This window comes from Phyllobates terribilis, unplaced genomic scaffold (assembly GCF_046119375.1).
Source record: "Phyllobates terribilis strain yellow unplaced genomic scaffold, ASM4611937v1 Scaffold_4__5_contigs__length_816908805, whole genome shotgun sequence".
NCBI classification, from domain to species: Eukaryota; Metazoa; Chordata; class Amphibia; order Anura; family Dendrobatidae; genus Phyllobates; species Phyllobates terribilis.
In genome coordinates, this window is record NW_027362764.1 from 170,331,978 (window position 1) to 170,352,803 (window position 20,826).

The 20,826-nt window shown below is 42.1% G+C and overlaps 1 protein-coding gene across 4 annotated transcripts in view; it reads right to left on the reverse strand.

Annotated features, from left to right (window-relative positions):
* CPVL (carboxypeptidase vitellogenic like) overlaps positions 1-20,826 on the reverse strand; it is a 99,395-nt gene that overhangs the window by 68,146 nt on the left and 10,423 nt on the right. Inside the window, exon 1 of one of the 4 annotated variants that reach the window (XM_073676567.1) lies at positions 13,708-13,856. The exons of 1 other annotated variant lie outside the window; for it this stretch is intronic. The gene's annotated coding sequence lies outside the window, so the exon portion shown is untranslated. 2 more of the 4 variants (XM_073676569.1, XM_073676568.1) reach the window with 2 other exon arrangements.

Genomic DNA, 20,826 nt, shown 5'->3' on the forward strand with positions numbered 1-20,826 from the left:
AAGTCATGAAATATTCCAGATTGAATCATAAAAATGCATTATGCAAAGTAGAATTTCATAAATTGCTCACAATTCCCCATCTGTGGCATACCAGTATCCAGCCTAATGTAGCTACAACTTGCATAGGGTACATGGCGCTTCAGGGGGTGAAGGACATATGCTCTGGGGTATTCTGTTCCAAAGTCTTAAAAAAGATAAAAAAGTGTTTAAGTTTTCTTTTCTTCAATGTGCAGTTGCTTGTGCACGGAAACAGTAAAGACAAAAGCAGCACAACGTCGCTGTGGTTAAAAGCCGCATGAACGCTACATGTGAATGCAACCCGACTAGGAACGCTTGTTCCCCAATTATCAGCCCATCTAAAGTCAGCAGTAGTTAAAGTAAGAGCATGTGATGGAAGATAACAGTGGGGATGGCGAATAGGAGAAGATGGACGATTACTACAAATAAGGCTGGGACTACACAGCGACAAGTGACACAACAGCAATTCTCTGACAAGTCTAGTGACCAAAAACATTTCTGCAACTGTCCGACTTTCTGCCGTGTGATTACTTTAGAGTTCTGACTTTGCTGTAAATAAAACGGCAAAACTGCAGAAGAGGAGCATGCAGATGTATGGCAGATGTCTGCGACCAACAGAGAATCAAGAACATGGAACCATCTACGAGAGTCGCAGTAAACTACAGGGCACAACGTAGCACATAGAAGTAATTACAACATTGGATGTAAAGGGTCACACAATTTCAGTGATGCCGTGTAGGCCAACCCTTATCAGCAATTCAGGGTATGGAGGTATAGATTATTACTGCAATTATAATCTAAGAAGGAGGGTGGAGAAGATGCCGGATTACAGTGATCACTACATACGAGGTTTATTCACCACTTCCAGCTGATGTATATTTATGTGTGTGTTTATTCATTGCTGGATGCTTGTACACACCCTGATATAAAGCATTGGCCCTCATTATACACAGCGCCCTCCATTACTACATAAAGCATCGTCCCGTATTATATACACAGCGCCCTCCATTACTACATAAAGCATCGTCCCTCATTATATACACAGCGCCCTCCATTACTACATAAAGCATCGTCCCTCATTATATACACAGCGCCCTCCATTACTACATAAAGCATCGTCCTTTATATACAGCGCCCTCCATTACTACATAAAGCATCGTTCCTCATTATATACACAGCGCCCTCCATTACTACATAAAGCATCGTCCCTCATTATATACACAGCGCCCTCCATTACTACATAAAGCATCGTCCTTTATATACAGCGCCCTCCATTACTACATAAAGCATCGTCCCTCATTATATACACAGCGCCCTCCATTACTACATAAAGCATCGTCCTTTATATACAGCGCCCTCCATTACTACATAAAGCATCGTCCCGTATTATATACACAGCGCCCTCCATTACTACATAAAGCATCGTCCTTTATATACAGCGCCCTCCATTACTACATAAAGCATCGTCCCGTATTATATACACAGCGCCCTCCATTACTACATAAAGCATCGTCCCGTATTATATACACAGCGCCCTCCATTACTACATAAAGCATCGTCCCTCATTATATACACAGCGCCCTCCATTACTACATAAAGCATCGTCCCGTATTATATACACAGCGCCCTCCATTACTACATAAAGCATCGTCCCTCATTATATACACAGCGCCCTCCATTACTACATAAAGCATCGTCCTTTATATACAGCGCCCTCCATTACTACATAAAGCATCGTCCTTTATATACAGCGCCCTCCATTACTACATAAAGCATCGTCCTTTATACACAGCGCCCTCCATTACTACATAAAGCATCGTCCTTTATACACAGCGCCCTCCATTACTACATAAAGCATCGTCCCGTATTATATACACAGCGCCCTCCATTACTACATAAAGCATCGTCCTTTATATACAGCGCCCTCCATTATTACATAAAGCATCGTCCCTCATTATATACACAGCGCCCTCCATTACTACATAAAGCATCGTCCCTCATTATATACACAGCGCCCTCCATTACTACATAAAGCATCGTCCTTTATATACAGCGCCCTCCATTACTACATAAAGCATCGTCCTTTATACACAGCGCCCTCCATTACTACATAAAGCATCGTCCCGTATTATATACACAGCGCCCTCCATTACTACATAAAGCATCGTCCCGTATTATATACACAGCGCCCTCCATTACTACATAAAGCATCGTCCATTATATACAGCGCCCTCCATTACTACATAAAGCATCGTCCTTTATATACAGCGCCCTCCATTACTACATAAAGCATCGTCCTTTATATACAGCGCCCTCCATTACTACATAAAGCATCGTCCTTTATATACAGCGCCCTCCATTACTACATAAAGCATCGTCCTTTATATACAGCGCCCTCCATTACTACATAAAGCATCGTCCTTTATATACAGCGCCCTCCATTACTACATAAAGCATCGTCCTTTATATACAGCGCCCTCCATTACTACATAAAGCATCGTCCCTCATTATATACACAGCGCCCTCCATTACTACATAAAGCATCGTCCTTTATATACAGCGCCCTCCATTACTACATAAAGCATCGTCCCGTATTATATACACAGCGCCCTCCATTACTACATAAAGCATCGTCCCTCATTATATACACAGCGCCCTCCATTACTACATAAAGCATCGTCCTTTATATACAGCGCCCTCCATTACTACATAAAGCATCGTCCTTTATACACAGCGCCCTCCATTACTACATAAAGCATCGTCCCGTATTATATACACAGCGCCCTCCATTACTACATAAAGCATCGTCCTTTATATACAGCGCCCTCCATTACTACATAAAGCATCGTCCCTCATTATATACACAGCGCCCTCCATTACTACATAAAGCATCGTCCCTCATTATATACACAGCGCCCTCCATTACTACATAAAGCATCGTCCCGTATTATATACACAGCGCCCTCCATTACTACATAAAGCATCGTCCCTCATTATATACACAGCGCCCTCCATTACTACATAAAGCATCGTCCCTCATTATATACACAGCGCCCTCCATTACTACATAAAGCATCGTCCCGTATTATATACACAGCGCCCTCCATTACTACATAAAGCATCGTCCCGTATTATATACACAGCGCCCTCCATTACTACATAAAGCATCGTCCCTCATTATATACACAGCGCCCTCCATTACTACATAAAGCATCGTCCCGTATTATATACACAGCGCCCTCCATTACTACATAAAGCATCGTCCCTCATTATATACACAGCGCCCTCCATTACTACATAAAGCATCGTCCTTTATATACAGCGCCCTCCATTACTACATAAAGCATCGTCCTTTATATACAGCGCCCTCCATTACTACATAAAGCATCGTCCTTTATACACAGCGCCCTCCATTACTACATAAAGCATCGTCCTTTATACACAGCGCCCTCCATTACTACATAAAGCATCGTCCCGTATTATATACACAGCGCCCTCCATTACTACATAAAGCATCGTCCTTTATATACAGCGCCCTCCATTATTACATAAAGCATCGTCCCTCATTATATACACAGCGCCCTCCATTACTACATAAAGCATCGTCCCTCATTATATACACAGCGCCCTCCATTACTACATAAAGCATCGTCCTTTATATACAGCGCCCTCCATTACTACATAAAGCATCGTCCTTTATACACAGCGCCCTCCATTACTACATAAAGCATCGTCCTTTATACACAGCGCCCTCCATTACTACATAAAGCATCGTCCCGTATTATATACACAGCGCCCTCCATTACTACATAAAGCATCGTCCTTTATATACAGCGCCCTCCATTACTACATAAAGCATCGTCCCTCATTATATACACAGCGCCCTCCATTACTACATAAAGCATCGTCCCTCATTATATACACAGCGCCCTCCATTACTACATAAAGCATCGTCCCGTATTATATACACAGCGCCCTCCATTACTACATAAAGCATCGTCCCTCATTATATACACAGCGCCCTCCATTACTACATAAAGCATCGTCCCTCATTATATACACAGCGCCCTCCATTACTACATAAAGCATCGTCCCGTATTATATACACAGCGCCCTCCATTACTACATAAAGCATCGTCCCGTATTATATACACAGCGCCCTCCATTACTACATAAAGCATCGTCCCTCATTATATACACAGCGCCCTCCATTACTACATAAAGCATCGTCCCGTATTATATACACAGCGCCCTCCATTACTACATAAAGCATCGTCCCTCATTATATACACAGCGCCCTCCATTACTACATAAAGCATCGTCCTTTATATACAGCGCCCTCCATTACTACATAAAGCATCGTCCTTTATATACAGCGCCCTCCATTACTACATAAAGCATCGTCCTTTATACACAGCGCCCTCCATTACTACATAAAGCATCGTCCTTTATACACAGCGCCCTCCATTACTACATAAAGCATCGTCCCGTATTATATACACAGCGCCCTCCATTACTACATAAAGCATCGTCCTTTATATACAGCGCCCTCCATTATTACATAAAGCATCGTCCCTCATTATATACACAGCGCCCTCCATTACTACATAAAGCATCGTCCCTCATTATATACACAGCGCCCTCCATTACTACATAAAGCATCGTCCTTTATATACAGCGCCCTCCATTACTACATAAAGCATCGTCCTTTATACACAGCGCCCTCCATTACTACATAAAGCATCGTCCCGTATTATATACACAGCGCCCTCCATTACTACATAAAGCATCGTCCCGTATTATATACACAGCGCCCTCCATTACTACATAAAGCATCGTCCATTATATACAGCGCCCTCCATTACTACATAAAGCATCGTCCTTTATATACAGCGCCCTCCATTACTACATAAAGCATCGTCCTTTATATACAGCGCCCTCCATTACTACATAAAGCATCGTCCTTTATATACAGCGCCCTCCATTACTACATAAAGCATCGTCCTTTATATACAGCGCCCTCCATTACTACATAAAGCATCGTCCTTTATATACAGCGCCCTCCATTACTACATAAAGCATCGTCCTTTATATACAGCGCCCTCCATTACTACATAAAGCATCGTCCCTCATTATATACACAGCGCCCTCCATTACTACATAAAGCATCGTCCTTTATATACAGCGCCCTCCATTACTACATAAAGCATCGTCCCGTATTATATACACAGCGCCCTCCATTACTACATAAAGCATCGTCCCTCATTATATACACAGCGCCCTCCATTACTACATAAAGCATCGTCCTTTATATACAGCGCCCTCCATTACTACATAAAGCATCGTCCTTTATACACAGCGCCCTCCATTACTACATAAAGCATCGTCCTTTATACACAGCGCCCTCCATTACTACATAAAGCATCGTCCCGTATTATATACACAGCGCCCTCCATTACTACATAAAGCATCGTCCTTTATATACAGCGCCCTCCATTACTACATAAAGCATCGTCCCTCATTATATACACAGCGCCCTCCATTACTACATAAAGCATCGTCCCTCATTATATACACAGCGCCCTCCATTACTACATAAAGCATCGTCCCGTATTATATACACAGCGCCCTCCATTACTACATAAAGCATCGTCCCTCATTATATACACAGCGCCCTCCATTACTACATAAAGCATCGTCCCTCATTATATACACAGCGCCCTCCATTACTACATAAAGCATCGTCCCGTATTATATACACAGCGCCCTCCATTACTACATAAAGCATCGTCCCTCATTATATACAGCGCCCTCCATTACTACATAAAGCATCGTCCCGTATTATATACACAGCGCCCTCCATTACTACATAAAGCATCGTCCTTTATATACAGCGCCCTCCATTACTACATAAAGCATCGTCCCGTATTATATACACAGCGCCCTCCATTACTACATAAAGCATCGTCCCGTATTATATACACAGCGCCCTCCATTACTACATAAAGCATCGTCCTTTATATACAGCGCCCTCCATTACTACATAAAGCATCGTCCTTTATATACAGCGCCCTCCATTACTACATAAAGCATCGTCCTTTATATACAGCGCCCTCCATTACTACATAAAGCATCGTCCTTTATATACAGCGCCCTCCATTACTACATAAAGCATCGTCCTTTATATACAGCGCCCTCCATTACTACATAAAGCATCGTCCTTTATATACAGCGCCCTCCATTACTACATAAAGCATCGTCCTTTATATACAGCGCCCTCCATTACTACATAAAGCATCGTCCTTTATATACAGCGCCCTCCATTACTACATAAAGCATCGTCCCTCATTATATACACAGCGCCCTCCATTACTACATAAAGCATCGTCCCTCATTATATACACAGCGCCCTCCATTACTACATAAAGCATCGTCCCTCATTATATACACAGCGCCCTCCATTACTACATAAAGCATCGTCCTTTATATACAGCGCCCTCCATTACTACATAAAGCATCGTCCCGTATTATATACACAGCGCCCTCCATTACTACATAAAGCATCGTCCCTCATTATATACACAGCGCCCTCCATTACTACATAAAGCATCGTCCCTCATTATATACACAGCGCCCTCCATTACTACATAAAGCATCGTCCCTCATTATCTACACAGCGCCCTCCATTACTACATAAAGCATCGTCCTTTATATACAGCGCCCTCCATTACTACATAAAGCATCGTCCTTTATATACAGCGCCCTCCATTACTACATAAAGCATCGTCCTTTATATACAGCGCCCTCCATTACTACATAAAGCATCGTCCTTTATATACAGCGCCCTCCATTACTACATAAAGCATCGTCCCTCATTATATACACAGCGCCCTCCATTACTACATAAAGCATCGTCCCGTATTATATACACAGCGCCCTCCATTACTACATAAAGCATCGTCCTTTATACACAGCGCCCTCCATTACTACATAAAGCATCGTCCCGTATTATATACACAGCGCCCTCCATTACTACATAAAGCATCGTCCCGTATTATATACACAGCGCCCTCCATTACTACATAAAGCATCGTCCTTTATATACAGCGCCCTCCATTACTACATAAAGCATCGTCCCTCATTATATACACAGCGCCCTCCATTACTACATAAAGCATCGTCCCTCATATACACAGCGCCCTCCATTACTACATAAAGCATCGTCCTTTATATACAGCGCCCTCCATTACTACATAAAGCATCGTCCTTTATATACAGCGCCCTCCATTACTACATAAAGCATCGTCCTTTATATACAGCGCCCTCCATTACTACATAAAGCATCGTCCCTCATTATATACACAGCGCCCTCCATTACTACATAAAGCATCGTCCTTTATATACAGCGCCCTCCATTACTACATAAAGCATCGTCCTTTATATACAGCGCCCTCCATTACTACATAAAGCATCGTCCCGTATTATATACACAGCGCCCTCCATTACTACATAAAGCATCGTCCTTTATATACAGCGCCCTCCATTACTACATAAAGCATCGTCCTTTATACACAGCGCCCTCCATTACTACATAAAGCATCGTCCTTTATACACAGCGCCCTCCATTACTACATAAAGCATCGTCCCGTATTATATACACAGCGCCCTCCATTACTACATAAAGCATCGTCCTTTATATACAGCGCCCTCCATTACTACATAAAGCATCGTCCCTCATTATATACACAGCGCCCTCCATTACTACATAAAGCATCGTCCCTCATTATATACACAGCGCCCTCCATTACTACATAAAGCATCGTCCTTTATATACAGCGCCCTCCATTACTACATAAAGCATCGTCCTTTATATACAGCGCCCTCCATTACTACATAAAGCATCGTCCTTTATATACAGCGCCCTCCATTACTACATACAGCATCGTCCTTTATATACAGCACCCTCCATTACTACATAAAGCATCGTCCTTTATATACAGCGCCCTCCATTACTACATAAAGCATCGTCCTTTATATACAGCGCCCTCCATTACTACATAAAGCATCGTCCCTCATTATATACACAGCGCCCTCCATTACTACATAAAGCATCGTCCCGCATTATATACACAGCGCCCTCCATTACTACATAAAGCATCGTCCTTTATATACAGCGCCCTCCATTACTACATAAAGCATCGTCCTTTATATACAGCGCCCTCCATTACTACATAAAGCATCGTCCTTTATATACAGCGCCCTCCATTACTACATAAAGCATCGTCCCTCATTATATACACAGCGCCCTCCATTACTACATAAAGCATCGTCCCGTATTATATACACAGCGCCCTCCATTACTACATAAAGCATCGTCCTTTATATACAGCGCCCTCCATTACTACATAAAGCATCGTCCTTTATACACAGCGCCCTCCATTACTACATAAAGCATCGTCCTTTATACACAGCGCCCTCCATTACTACATAAAGCATCGTCCTTTATACACAGCGCCCTCCATTACTACATAAAGCATCGTCCCGTATTATATACACAGCGCCCTCCATTACTACATAAAGCATCATCCTTTATATACAGCGCCCTCCATTACTACATAAAGCATCGTCCCTCATTATATACACAGCGCCCTCCATTACTACATAAAGCATCGTCCCGTATTATATACACAGCGCCCTCCATTACTACATAAAGCATCGTCCCGTATTATATACACAGCGCCCTCCATTACTACATAAAGCATCGTCCCGTATTATATACACAGCGCCCTCCATTACTACATAAAGCATCGTCCTTTATATACAGCGCCCTCCATTACTACATAAAGCATCGTCCCTCATTATATACACAGCGCCCTCCATTACTACATAAAGCATCGTCCCGTATTATATACACAGCGCCCTCCATTACTACATAAAGCATCGTCCCGTATTATATACACAGCGCCCTCCATTACTACATAAAGCATCGTCCTTTATATACAGCGCCCTCCATTACTACATAAAGCATCGTCCTTTATATACAGCGCCCTCCATTACTACATAAAGCATCGTCCTTTATATACAGCGCCCTCCATTACTACATAAAGCATCGTCCTTTATATACAGCGCCCTCCATTACTACATAAAGCATCGTCCTTTATATACAGCGCCCTCCATTACTACATAAAGCATCGTCCTTTATATACAGCGCCCTCCATTACTACATAAAGCATCGTCCTTTATATACAGCGCCCTCCATTACTACATAAAGCATCGTCCCTCATTATATACACAGCGCCCTCCATTACTACATAAAGCATCGTCCTTTATATACAGCGCCCTCCATTACTACATAAAGCATCGTCCTTTATACACAGCGCCCTCCATTACTACATAAAGCATCGTCCCTCATTATATACACAGCGCCCTCCATTACTACATAAAGCATCGTCCCGTATTATATACACAGCGCCCTCCATTACTACATAAAGCATCGTCCTTTATATACAGCGCCCTCCATTACTACATAAAGCATCGTCCCTCATTATATACACAGCGCCCTCCATTACTACATAAAGCATCGTCCCTCATTATATACACAGCGCCCTCCATTACTACATAAAGCATCGTCCTTTATATACAGCGCCCTCCATTACTACATAAAGCATCGTCCTTTATATACAGCGCCCTCCATTACTACATAAAGCATCGTCCTTTATATACAGCGCCCTCCATTACTACATACAGCATCGTCCTTTATATACAGCGCCCTCCATTACTACATAAAGCATCGTCCTTTATATACAGCGCCCTCCATTACTACATAAAGCATCGTCCTTTATATACAGCGCCCTCCATTACTACATAAAGCATCGTCCCTCATTATATACACAGCGCCCTCCATTACTACATAAAGCATCGTCCCGCATTATATACACAGCGCCCTCCATTACTACATAAAGCATCGTCCTTTATATACAGCGCCCTCCATTACTACATAAAGCATCGTCCTTTATATACAGCGCCCTCCATTACTACATAAAGCATCGTCCTTTATATACAGCGCCCTCCATTACTACATAAAGCATCGTCCCTCATTATATACACAGCGCCCTCCATTACTACATAAAGCATCGTCCTTTATATACAGCGCCCTCCATTACTACATAAAGCATCGTCCCTCATTATATACACAGCGCCCTCCATTACTACATAAAGCATCGTTCCTCATTATATACACAGCGCCCTCCATTACTACATAAAGCATCGTTCCTCATTATATACACAGCGCCCTCCATTACTACATAAAGCATCGTCCCTTATTATATACACAACGCCCTCCATTACTACATAAAGCATCATCCCGTATTATATACACAGCGCCCTCCATTACTACATAAAGCATCGTCCTTTATATACAGCGCCCTCCATTACTACACAAAGCATCGTCCCTCATTATATACACAGCGCCCTCCATTACTACACAAAGCATCATCCCTCATTATATACATAGCGCCCTCCATTACTACATAAAGCATCGTTCCTCATTATATACACAACGCCCTCCATTACTACATAAAGCATCATCCCTCATTATATACACAGCGCCCTCCATTACTACATAAAGCATCGTCCCTCATTATATACACAACGCCCTCCATTACTACATAAAGCATCGTCCTTTATATACAGCGCCCTCCATTACTACATAAAGCATCGTCCTTTATATACAGCGCCCTCCATTACTACATAAAGCATCGTCCTTTATATACAGCGCCCTCCATTACTACATAAAGCATCGTCCCTCATTATATACACAGCGCCCTCCATTACTACATAAAGCATCGTCCTTTATATACAGCGCCCTCCATTACTACATAAAGCATCGTCCCTCATTATATACACAGCGCCCTCCATTACTACATAAAGCATCGTCCCTCATTATATACACAGCGCCCTCCATTACTACATAAAGCATCGTCCCTCATTATATACACAGCGCCCTCCATTACTACATAAAGCATCGTCCCTCATTATATACACAGCGCCCTCCATTACTACATAAAGCATCGTCCCTCATTATATACACAGCGCCCTCCATTACTACATAAAGCATCGTTCCTCATTATATACACAGCGCCCTCCATTACTACATAAAGCATCGTTCCTCATTATATACACAGCGCCCTCCATTACTACATAAAGCATCGTCCCGTATTATATACACAGCGCCCTCCATTACTACATAAAGCATCGTCCCGTATTATATACACAGCGCCCTCCATTACTACATAAAGCATCGTCCTTTATATACAGCGCCCTCCATTACTACATAAAGCATCGTCCTTTATATACAGCGCCCTCCATTACTACATAAAGCATCGTCCCTCATTATATACACAGCGCCCTCCATTACTACATAAAGCATCGTCCCTCATTATATACACAGCGCCCTCCATTACTACATAAAGCATCGTCCCTCATTATATACACAGCGCCCTCCATTACTACATAAAGCATCGTCCCTCATTATATACACAGCGCTCTCCATTACTACATAAAGCATCATCCCTCATTATATACACAGCGCCCTCCATTACTACATAAAGCATCGTCCTTTATATACAGCGCCCTCCATTACTACATAAAGCATCGTCCTTTATATACAGCGCCCTCCATTACTACATAAAGCATCGTCCTTTATATACAGCGCCCTCCATTACTACATAAAGCATCGTCCCTCATTATATACACAGCGCCCTCCATTACTACATAAAGCATCGTCCCTTATTATATACACAGCGCCCTCCATTACTACATAAAGCATCGTCCTTTATATACAGCGCCCTCCATTACTACATAAAGCATCGTCCCTCATTATATACACAGCGCCCTCCATTACTACATAAAGCATCGTCCCTCATTATATACACAGCGCCCTCCATTACTACATAAAGCATCGTCCCTCATTATATACACAGCGCCCTCCATTACTACATAAAGCATCGTCCCTCATTATATACACAGCGCCCTCCATTACTACATAAAGCATCGTCCCTCATTATATACACAGCGCCCTCCATTACTACATAAAGCATCGTCCCTCATTATATACACAGCGCCCTCCATTACTACATAAAGCATCGTCCCTCATTATATACACAGCGCCCTCCATTACTACATAAAGCATCGTCCCTCATTATATACACAGCGCCCTCCATTACTACATAAAGCATCGTCCTTTATATACAGCGCCCTCCATTACTACATAAAGCATCGTCCTTTATATACAGCGCCCTCCATTACTACATAAAGCATCGTCCCTCATTATATACACAGCGCCCTCCATTACTACATAAAGCATCGTCCCTTATTATATACACAGCGCCCTCCATTACTACATAAAGCATCATCCCTCATTATATACACAGCGCCCTCCATTACTACATAAAGCATCGTCCCTCATTATATACACAGCGCCCTCCATTACTACATAAAGCATCGTCCTTTATATACAGCGCCCTCCATTACTACATAAAGCATCGTCCCTCATTATATACACAGCGCCCTCCATTACTACATAAAGCATCGTCCCTCATTATATACACAGCGCCCTCCATTACTACATAAAGCATCGTCCCTCATTATATACACAGCGCCCTCCATTACTACATAAAGCATCGTCCCTCATTATATACACAGCGCCCTCCATTACTACATAAAGCATCGTCCCTCATTATATACACAGCGCCCTCCATTACTACATAAAGCATCGTCCTTTATATACAGCGCCCTCCATTACTACATAAAGCATCGTCCTTTATATACAGCGCCCTCCATTACTACATAAAGCATCGTCCCTCATTATATACACAGCGCCCTCCATTACTACATAAAGCATCGTCCCTCATTATATACACAGCGCCCTCCATTACTACATAAAGCATCATCCCTCATTATATACACAGCGCCCTCCATTACTACATAAAGCATCGTCCCTCATTATATACACAGCGCCCTCCATTACTACATAAAGCATCGTCCTTTATATACAGCGCCCTCCATTACTACATAAAGCATCGTCCCTCATTATATACACAGCGCCCTCCATTACTACATAAAGCATCGTCCCTCATTATATACACAGCGCCCTCCATTACTACATAAAGCATCGTCCTTTATATACAGCGCCCTCCATTACTACATAAAGCATCGTCCCTCATTATATATACACAGCACCCTCCATTTTCACATTCTGTGTGGTTTATATTAATTTTTCAGTGTGATGAATGTGGTCATGAATAAATGGGGGCTGCAGAAGCCAGATCTTGCACTTGGGTCTGGATCCTCCCATTTCCTCCATAGTCGCTCAGTGTTTATGGTAGATCAGCATGGCCTCCTAAATGCCTGGTGGTCAGTAAGAGCCATGCACCAGTCAGTGCCCCACACAGCCTCAGGTATCACTGCCACACGGCACAGACTAGGGACCCCTCCCCCAAAGCCAGAGCTTACCCCTGTGCCCTCTGTAGGTAATAACACACAAGTGGGCCGGCTGATCGTGCTAAACAGGAAGCTGCGTGGCCTGTGCCCACATATACATACTGCCACTCAGTACCACGCAGGACAGGCCCGCCTCACTACACACAGCCGGCCGGCCATAGCCAGCAGCAGAGCGCAGACCGGCCTCACCTCCCAGTTCCTGACGGCAGCAGGGAGGCAGTGACCGGCAGGGCAGTCTTATCGCTACTCACACGGGTGCACAATGCACAGCTGAGTGTTACAAGGACGATTAGGTGCAATCCCGCTCTTGTCCAGCAGATGGGGCTGGAGATCAGAGGAATTCTGGAGCAGCGCAGTCATCAGACACTTTACAGGTGTAACTAGAATTCATAGGGGCCCAGAGCTACATCAGGTGGGCTCCATCCTCTATGGTATGGCACGGACATAGCAGCAGAAATAGCAATACATAGAGGTCTGGACATTGGAATCATATATATGACGATGTGTATAAAGCACTGTGGAAATTGCTGTCTCTATATATGTATATATTCTATATACATGAAAAATAAATGTATTACAGAATTCACGTAATATTGTTAGAAAGAAGAAACGCCCCGACTTGTTATTCCTGGTATAAACAAATCTTTTTTTGCACCTCCTTAATCTAACCTGTATGGGGCGCAGTAGTCCCTGATCTCGGGCTCCATCCTACCTGATAGCAGGCACCACCATCAGAATACAGCCACTATGTTAGTATAGGGACCTGTTCAGACGAGTATACAACCCATATTGTATGGATAACACACAGACAGGACACTGACCAATGAAAGTCAATGTAGTAGCTCATATGAATGATTTTCTCTATGGTCTGAGTGTAAAAAGCCGCAGCATGCACCACTTTAATCCGTATTTTTGGATCGGACTCACTCCTTATAAGTCAATGGGTGCAAAAATAATGGATCATATATAGGGTTAACATTGTACGGCATCCGTGTCTCCATTGCAATTATTATAAAAAACTGTATTTGGCCTTTTATTATTAATGACATTGTTGATGTAAAAGACAGATGCCATATATATTTATAAAAGAAAATACAGACATACAGATGGCAGAAGGATTACTTACGGATGACAATACGGATTAACAATGGTTTGATTTTCCTGGATGAAATACGGACTGTTTCCCACTCAGTTGTCTGGATCCAGCTTCATACTTTGGCTAAATTCCCAAATGGCACACTGCAGGTAAATAGGGTTATCCAACCCGCACGAATAGGGGAGAAAAGCTGAATGGATTTTAGGGCGTACCGTACTGAGGATTATCAAATCAACAGAGACATCCACAACAATGGTTTGCCATGGATTTGCTGCAGATTAGGATCATTTCACACTTCTCAGTCGTATCATGTTCTTTGCGATGATTTTCACATAGTAACTGTAAAAAATGTCAAAATGCCAAAAAAATACGATCACAAGGTATTAATAGTCCTATAAGGGTGTATTCACACATTAGCAGATTTGTTGTAGATTTTTCATCAGTAATGAGCATTTGATTAAATCTCATTAACTGCATCTGCTGTAAATTCGCAACATGTGAGTATTTTGCTATAACAGCAATCAAAAACTATATTTTCTTACATATATACAAAAATGGAAAACCAAGAGAAAAACAAAGCAGCCAAACATAAAGACTGTGGTTTTATGCATCTGCCTTAATCCAGGGTGCGCTGCAATAAGATGAGCCAAGCGCTACATTAATTAAGCGCTGCTTCCCTCTGAATGAATTCTTACTTACATATTTTCGAAAATATTTTTTTCCTCTTAATGAATTTGGTGCATCACTCAGCTGCTAGTCTGTAAGACTTGAATACCGTTTATGTCAGCCCCCTTCTCCGCCAGGAACTCCATCAGAATGTAGGCCAATTCCGGCCTGCGCCTTGTTGGAGACAGGGCACGCAGGGGACGTCAGATAGCGTGATGCAGTGACGTCAACACGCAGTCCAGCGCCCACTGCTGCACCAGGCAGAAGAGGAGACGGAGCTGAGCTTGACGGGGGAGCCTGTGTTAGGTGAGTATCAGCTTTTTTTTATTTTTCTTATTTTACTTTGACAATAAATGGGGGCTATCACGATAGGGGCTCGCTGTGTGGACATTATGAGGGGCTGGATGCGGGAACATTATGAGGTGCTGGTTGTGGGGATATTATGAGGGACTGGATGTGGGGACATTATGAGGGGCTGTATATGGAGACATTATAAGAAGGGCTGTGGGGACATTACAAGAGGGTGTTGTCTGTGGGGAACATTCCAAGAGGGGCTGTGGAAGACATCATATTATGTGGGAGACTGTGGGAGACATTATACTGTATATAGAGGGCTGTGGAGGATATCATACTATTTGTGAGGGGCTGTGGTGGTGACCGTACTATTTAATGGTCGGCTGTGGTGGACTACATACTGCATAGAGGGCTCTGGTGGACATGGACATCATAGTTTATATTTAGGGGCTGTTGTGGATATACTGTATGGGCAACGGTGGAGACTATCATACTGTGTAGGAGGACAATGTGAGGAGGGGGGTACAGTTTGGGGAGGACAAAGTGGTAGGCAGTATGAGGGCATAGTGTGAAGAGGTGGCGCAGAACGGATGTGGAAACACCGCAACGTGAAATGGGGGTACAATATGGAAAGAGGTTAGCATGCCGTGGATAGTGTGGAGATATAGAAAGTGTAAGGCTGCGTGCCTACTATGCGTTTTTCAAGCATTTTTGCCGTGGAATTTCCGCAGCGAAAACGCTTAAAAAGCGCTTGGTAATACGTGCTCCATGATCCCCAATGATAATCCGCATGTGCTTTGCACATGCTGCGGAAATTTCCGCTGCAGATTATGATTGCAGAAAAATACGCAGCATGTCCATTAATATTGCGGACACAAAACGTAATTGCCCCCATTGACTTGTATTGAATCGATTAATATCCGCATGACTACATGTGCACATGCGGATATTAAGCGATTCAATGTGTGGATGGTACCCGGGTCTGGAGAAGAGGAGACTCTCCTCTAGACCCAGGTACCATAGAACCTGTTAAAAAAGAATTTAAAATAAAAAATAAAGATTATACGATGTCAGTGGTTGCGTGACCTGTCACATGACTAAATGACGTCACCGCAGGTCCTTTTAGACCACTGCGAGCCGTACAAGAGACCGGACGCACCAGAGAAAAGACCAGGGCCATCGGAAGGTAAGTATAATCTTTATTTTTGATTTTTTACCATTTTTATTCTTTTTTTTAACTATTAACTTGGTCACACTATATAAATCCACGCTGGTTGCATGGATTTATATAGTGTGACCAAGTTGTCAAGCACTTTTCCAAATGATGCTAAAATCGCTTGGAAAAGCGCTTGATAACCCGCATGCAGAAATGCATGCAAAAACGTTTGACAAACGCTTCTACCTGGCAGGAAAAACGCATGTAAAAAAAGCATGCGTTTTTCCTGCCAGGGAGATGCGGAAAAAATCTGCATCATGGGCACTTAGACTAAGGGAAAACAGTGTGGAGGCCATATACCATAGGAGCCTTATTTAAGGCATAGTATGGACAGGTATTTTTTATCCAGGGTGCATCCCATGATTTGCTGCAGAAGAGCGGAGAAGAGGGAAATCTGCAGACAAGAGCTGTGGATGTGAAAAGTCATCAGGGCATCTGGACAATATGAAGAAGAAAATTAATAAACAACTCAATTAGAGATGTCACCTATAAGGTACTTGAATGTAAATGTTTAATTGTTGATACTGACTACATCTCATCAGTACTGTGGTTCCTGTATGGTCCTCAGTCTGATAATGACTGATAACTCCCAGCATCTCCTTACCATTGTTTAAGATATACTGGGAGTTGTAGGTTCACAAGATACAAATGTATATGGGCCTGATTTGACATTACAGCTGATTGCTGTACTAAACTTGGTGACATAGTCATGAACTTATGGTGGTTCAGGGCACGTATACATGTACTGATGATGGTACTGGTGTTGTATTTATTTACTGATTGTGGTTCTCGTGATGTATTCATGTACTGATGGAGATTCTGGTGATGCATTAATGTACTGATAGTCGTTCTGGTGATGTATTCATGTACTGATAGTGGTTCTGGTCCTGTATTTATGTATTGATGGTGGTTTTGATACCGTATTCATGTACTGATAGTGGTTCTAGTGACTTAGTTATTTACTGATGATGGTTCTGGTGCAGTATTTATGTACTACTGATGGGTCTGGTGTTCTATTTATGTGCTGATGATGATTTTGGTTTCGCAAAGATGATGGTTCTGCTGATGAATACGTCACCAGTACAACCTTCACTACATGAAAATGTCAAAAGAACCACCATCCATACATGAATATGTCACCAGAACCACTATCAGTACATTAATACATCACCAGAATCTCCATCAGTACATGAATACATCACGAGAACCACAGTCAGTAAATAAATACAACACCAGTACCATCATCAGTACATGTATACATGCCCTGAACCACCATAAGTTCATGACTATGTCACCAAGTTTAGTACAGCAATCAGTTGTAATGTCAAAACAGGATATGGCTCCAGAATCACCTTTTTTCTTGTACCATCCAAACCACCATTAGTTTTTTTGCAAACTGTATTTGTCGCATGATGGACATAAAAACCATTATAACTATCCCTTTATCTATAATGAGGTCTGTTTAGTTTCCATTATGATATCCGCCAAATGCTGAATACCTTAATTGAAACCAAACAGTCCCCATTATAGTTAAGCTATATTAGTTTCCATGACTGTCCTTGGGTCTCTTCCAACCCAAGCATGACAGTTGCATAGAAATACATGAAGCAGTCTCGCTTGAGTCGGGAGAGCCACGGGCCAGTCTGCGCATCAAAATATGAAATTAATTTATCTGATCGGTAAACGATGTAATGAGAAAAATATCTAAACACCAGAGTTACATTTTTTCAGACAACGCAACACTGCAAAAAAATGCAATCAGAGGCGATCAAAACATCATATCTACCCAAAAATGGTACCAATAAAAACGTTCGCTCAGGGTGCAAATATAAGCCCTTACACAGCCCCATCAACCAAAAATGTAAAATGTTATGGGCCTTGGAAAAATGGTTACACAAACAAATTTATTGATTTTTTTTTACAAATTTCTGAATTTGTTTTTCACCACTAAATAAAAGAATGAATTAAAGAAAACTATGCATGTTTGATATATCCGTAATCTTACTGTCTTAGAAAATAATATTGCCAGGTCATTTTTATCATATAGTGAACATGGCAAATTAAAAAAAACAACAAAAGCAATTGTGGAATTTAAATTTTTTTTCACAATTCTGCCCCACTTGTAATGTTTTTCCCTCTTTACAGTATATCACATGATAAAATGAATGATGCCATTCAAAAGTACAACTTGTCCCGCAAAAAGACAAGCCCTCATATAGTTATGTCAACTGAAAAATAAAAAAGTTATGACATGGAAGAAGAGGAAAAAACTAAAACTCAATATTATGTGGAAGTGGTTAAGCTGGCCTAGTATATAAGTTTATGATTGTTCAGAATGCGCCAATGACATGCATGTACAATCTCATCAGCAATGTGCCAAACTGAAGTAGCAAATTTAACACAAGTGTCAGAAGATGGCCGTAATTCGCGGATCATGATTTTTTATGAAGCAGTAGTTTGTTGTCCGCTGTCACAAATTATTGTCAATGTATAGTTTTAAAATGATAATCGGCCGATATGGTTCAAAACATCCATTTTGGACGACTTTTATCTTATAGAATGCTTTACCTACCCCATGAGAAATAGTGAAAAGAAATAGAAATTAAGTTACAACACCTGTAGTGCTGTCAGAATGCCAATGAATTCGAAAAGAGTGGATGTTTCAGAGCATAAGAGTCAGGACATATTAGATAGGCATGTGAATCAAAAGCAATTTTATTTTGTAGTGGGATTGGTGAGGGCAACAAGACCATGCTTCTCTACAGGTTTTGTATGAAAGGATGGGTATACTTTAAACTTTGCCGAGAAGAGGAACAATTCCCACTCGGAGGGAGAAAGAAACAAATTGCTGCTTCCTGCTGTTAGGATCTGTTCCTATTTTTGTAAAGCGTATGGATATAATATGCTTCTGATACCTAACACTAAGGGGAAGCAGCAGAAGGGTAGATGTACATGTATTCTGAAAAGTGTGAGAATTTAGAAACCGCACCCCATGTTAAATTCATCTGAATCATATTTTGATCTAGTTTTCACAGTACAGTATAAGGGCTCACTCACATTAGCGTATAACACGGCCGAGTGATATCTCATGTTATATCACATAGCACTTGGCCCAATATTATACTGTGGGGCAGCGCTGATCTGCTATCTTTAAAAGTTTCTATCTAAAGTTAGAAGCTAAACATATGTAACCCTTCACATTGGAAGTGCCTATACTCACCCGCATACAAACGTTATAATATTGTGTTGTCAGAACAGGCTGCAGTGGGCAGTTGTGGGATTGACAATTTTTGGGACTGTCAGTTATTAGGGAAGATGGTATAGATGGAGCGTCAGTCTAGAAAGAGCTTAGTCCAGGTTATGCATAATAAAGCTAATTCAATGTGCCACCATGCCTTAACAGGGCCATTGATTGGAGTACTTTTTAGATGCAGATGAATGGAAAAATTTGCCTGAGAGAACATATCTGGATGTTGTATGGAGCCTAGTGAAGATGTTATTGGCCTGAAAGCTACAAGGCTTGATCCTGTACACATACAAATATGCACTCACAAACAACAGAGTCGAATACCGGGAAGTAAAGGGAAGGAAAAACCAAATAGGAGAGGATGAGGATATGCACACAGACAAATCACCAAGCAACAGTCTTTAGAACCACACTCCAAATGCCTCCTCAAACAACAAACACCTCCAGCTCCAGAAACGGGTAGTATGAAACTAACACTGGCAATCCCTGATTGCTATATGAGAATATATATATAGCAGAAGGGAATGGCCAACACTGAACAGCTGAGACCATCAAAGCAGGAAAGCTCAAAAGCTCTCAACTAAACAGAATAACCCCTGCACAGCTAGCAGAAACCTGCAGTGTTTAATATGATGGTCGAGTGCTTCTAATCATTGCAGGAGTACGTGAAATCAGACACCGCGGTCTTTTGGCCCCTCTGTGACGCGGTAAACCCCTGACAGTATCTGTAACCTGGGTGGAGTTAGTTCTGCCTTTATGGCTTACTGTTGTTATGAAAATTATGTCAGC